Below are 4,148 nucleotides of genomic sequence, written 5' to 3'. Positions count from 1 at the left end.
GTATAGACTGTAGGATTTGGCCCTTTACCAAAGTACTACAGGATGGTAGGGCTGTTCATTGCACGTAAATCATATCCATTCCTTTTGAACAACAGATTTTCTGCAACTGTGACAGCACTATGGTATTTACTTTGCATCATCTCTTACATACTAACTTAACCCCAAAACATTGTATGGAATTAAAAAAAAACAATAAAAGAGGAAAGGAGATGTAAGGAAAGGGACAAAAGAATGCTATTATAAAAATGTACAAGCCATTTGGATTTGATGTGTTGGAAGGAACTTTTTATTTTTAAATCAGAAAGTATACACAGAGGCTAAATAAGCATGTAGTATACTTTTATAAAGCATAGAAAGACTTGGGACTGGATTTCCAACACTACTAATTAGTGTTTGAAATTACAGCATTGACTTTCTGAGCCTCAAGATAGCCTTGGGAAATTAGCTGAGGTTAGCACTTTCTCCCTAGAGAAAACCTGGGCTAGTAAGGGCGTTTCAAAACTATGTACTGCGCTAATGTACATTAGCTGCCAATTGCTGTTAGGTATGCTAGACTTCAGAAGTCGAGAACGCTGATGCAATGAGCAGGTATGATTAGGAAGCAACTCTGAATGATTTAATACAGCCTTAGCATCATGGCAACAATGAACAACGCGTGTGCCAGCAGCAATGGAAAAACACTGGCATAAAATTCTGCACAAGATCATTTGTCTTCACTCATTCTCTTTCCCCCTCCTCTCTTTGTCCTTATAGCAATTTGCTGTAATTTCTTTGTGATATTCTCATGTGATTGCTCCTCTCTCTTCTCCGGTTCAGACACAGGGTCTTACGCTACTAAAACTTTTTTCTCAGGGTTTTGGAATAGGGCATGGTCTGATGGATACCTACTATTTGGTGGGGTGGGGTGGGGTGGGGGCATAGGTGTTCTGATGAGGAAAGTTCTAGGTGTTTTAGAGATGGAGTTTTCCCTGGGGTTTGCTGCTGGTTTTGGTTGCATTGTTCCTTTAAATAATGCCACAGGTACCCAAAGTGATAGATGGGCTTCTTTTTTAAGGTTGTTTATATAGTTTTATTTATAGCAAATGAGAATTTTGCCTGAGAAAGGATATCAGGATTGGCGTAGGTGAGACCTTAAGGTAAATTAGTCCTTTCCTCTGTATTGTAGGACTGAATTTCATTTTTTCCTAATAGCTCACATTCTATATAGATGAATTTAACCATTCTAATTGGATTAATTTAAATTATGCAGAATATGACTATTTTGCTGCATAATCCAGAGCTCATAATTAATATGCTTCCTATCAATTTAAAAAGCTTTTTGTTTTATTAAAAATATTCAAATTATGGCTCTCCTTCCTTTGTTTCTAAATCAGGTAATTTATCTGTTGAACTTTTTCACCGTGTCTCATATTTCTTAAATATATAGACTTCAGTCATAATCAGGAGCGGTGCTAGGGTTTTTGGTGCCCTAGGCAGGGATCCTTCCGCGCTCCCAGTCTTCGGGGCACTTCAGCAGCGGGTCCCGGAGCGAGTGAAGGACCCGCCACAGAATTGCCGCCGCCGACCCAGAGTGCGGAAGGACCCCCCACTGCCGAATTGCAAAATGCCGCCCTCCCAAATCCTGCTGCCCTAGGCGACTACCTAGGTCGCCTAAATGGAAGCGCTGGCCCTGGTCATAATCTCCAAGTTTTGCCTAACAACATTTCATCATGTGTAGTTTCTGCATTTGCTGAAGAATTAGGTTGGGTCAGACAACTCAGTCCTCTCAGTAGGTCCTCTGAAATTAAACACTATGTGGTACATAGAGAAGAAAATATCTTGATAACCCGCTGGAGGGTAGTCCTCCAATTTGAAGGCTGATGTGCTAGGATATAACTATGTAGAGAAGTCTGCTTTGCTCCCTCCCCATTAAGAACATACTGCTAATGTGTTCTGGTAACAGAAAAAGGCCTTCTGGCTCAACATGTCTTTATTTCTACATCTTTTCTTTTGTCTTTACAACAGAATTTTGGTGACAAAAGAGCAAGAACAAGTAGGTAATGATATAATTTGCTAACTTCAGCAGATGAGGTGATTATATTGTAGAACAAAAATGTGCACAGTGAAGATATACTGTAATTATAGTTAACATGACTCTGGACTAGTAAAGACTGATCAACGTCAAAATGTTTTCATCCTCACTATGAAATAAAAGGCTCACTTAACTGCAGTTCAGTATCTTTGCCTTCGTTAGATGTGTTAGAGACAATTTTCAATTTTAGGCAAGATGAGAATGAGTCACATCTTTCCAAATATTCAGGTAAGAAATGACCAGAACCCTTCAGGTCTTCAAAGGGGGGAAAAAGGGATGATTTACATTTAAGAATTTTCTTTAAAGAAATGTTTTCCTTCAGAACAGTTCTTGTGTGTACATATATATAATTTATTATGATCCCTGGATGTTGAGAGTTTAGATTTCCCAATGATTAAATAATGCAGAAATATGTTATTTCTCCACTGAGAAGCTAAATTTATAAAGCAAAGGACATTTACTCAATTCTTTGACAAAACTAATCCTGTTGAGAGAACACATTTCATGCAAAACAATCTTCACAGATTCTAGGATTGATTAAACTCTGGCTTCAAAAGAATCTCAAGTACAAAATAGTAAAATAAGATTGTCAACAGATTTACTAAATTACTAAATCTTGTTAAATGGATTCTGCACATCATTTGTTGTTTTGATGGACAATTATTAATAAACCTTCTAAAGGAATCATGCATTGTATCCCAGGGCAATATGTTCAAAGCATCTCTGCTATTTCATGTATGTATCTGGGGGATGGGAGTAGAACAGGGTGCAGTAAAAAACTGAGGCCAGGTCAGGATGCTATATTCAGTATTTTAGAAGGTCAAAGACTGTGTGTATTTTATAAGACCTCCATCAGTACATTATTGATACACGTACATCTCTACCTATCTAGGTTTGTATACTGCCCCCATCACTGTAGAAGTCTGAGCACCATCCCTCTGGGAGATGGAATGTAGTACAGTGGTGAATTCTACCATGTAGCTTAGATGCTCACCACTCTACTCATGTGTGACCATTTCAATAGGACCTAAATAAAACAGTATGCATGGTGGGTTTCCTTTGTTGTTGACCTTTCAAGTTAGATTAACTTTATAAAACAATAAAAAGATGAAGCTGTAACCTTTCCTTCTCTAAATAAGAACACCATTAACAATGCTTTATATGAAATGGTATTGGTTTAAGACAGAGGAATACTCATATTAGGCAGAGTGGCTCGGGATGCTGTGCGTGTCACTCACACAGGAGGCAAAGCAGAGACCAATCAGACAGGAGCAAAGCAGCAGTAGCCTAAATCCTCCTGCAGGATCATGGGAAACAAGAGTGTGGCTGTGGCAGGAAGATTTGGGAATTGAGTGAGTACTACTTCTGTTTTTATTGCACTCTTCATCATCATTTGGTTGACTTTATTCACAGAGAAACTGTCGTTGCCGGAACACTGATCTCTTGCAAACTACCACTTTTTTGTTCTTGAGCGTGATAGTTCTTCAAGTGAACTTAGATGGGATGGTAAGCCTGATGTTAAGATTGCCCCTGCAGCTACAGCATGTAAATTTAATGTGTTTGGGTTTTTGGGGAAAAAAAATGCAATAACTGTCTAGACATAGTCTTTAGCAAGGCTTCAAAGTCTAGCTGCTTGGGATGAGTTTATATTAATAAAAAATGCAACAAAGTATTTAAAGTCCTAGTTTCGCAGAGCCCCAAGGAGAGAGACGTGTGCTGCTTGAGCGGGTGGCCAAGCCTCCAAAAAGCATTGTAAGTATTTCACTTTTTAAATTTGTATTTTTGGGGTAATTTTCATGCCTGGTTATTTATGGAGACAGAACAAGTACTGATGAATAGGAGGTGAAGATAAAACAAACATACTCAAGTGTAACATGTATTGACGGATTGCTTAATATAAAGTGGTTAGTGGAGAAAGGGACCAAGCTGTCTCTGCAATACTGTCTTCTGCAAAGCTCACATGTTTCAGGCTGGAAAAACAAGCAGGAGTTGGTGCTACTTGAAGCATCAACTGCTGTACTGTGCAGAAGCATGTGTTTTTGCAGGGAGGGGGTCTCTGTCACTGGCTATGGTCCGG

Source organism: Gopherus evgoodei, chromosome 6 (genome assembly GCF_007399415.2).
Source record: "Gopherus evgoodei ecotype Sinaloan lineage chromosome 6, rGopEvg1_v1.p, whole genome shotgun sequence".
Classification (NCBI taxonomy): domain Eukaryota; kingdom Metazoa; phylum Chordata; order Testudines; family Testudinidae; genus Gopherus; species Gopherus evgoodei.
This window is presented reverse-complemented; position numbering follows the sequence as displayed.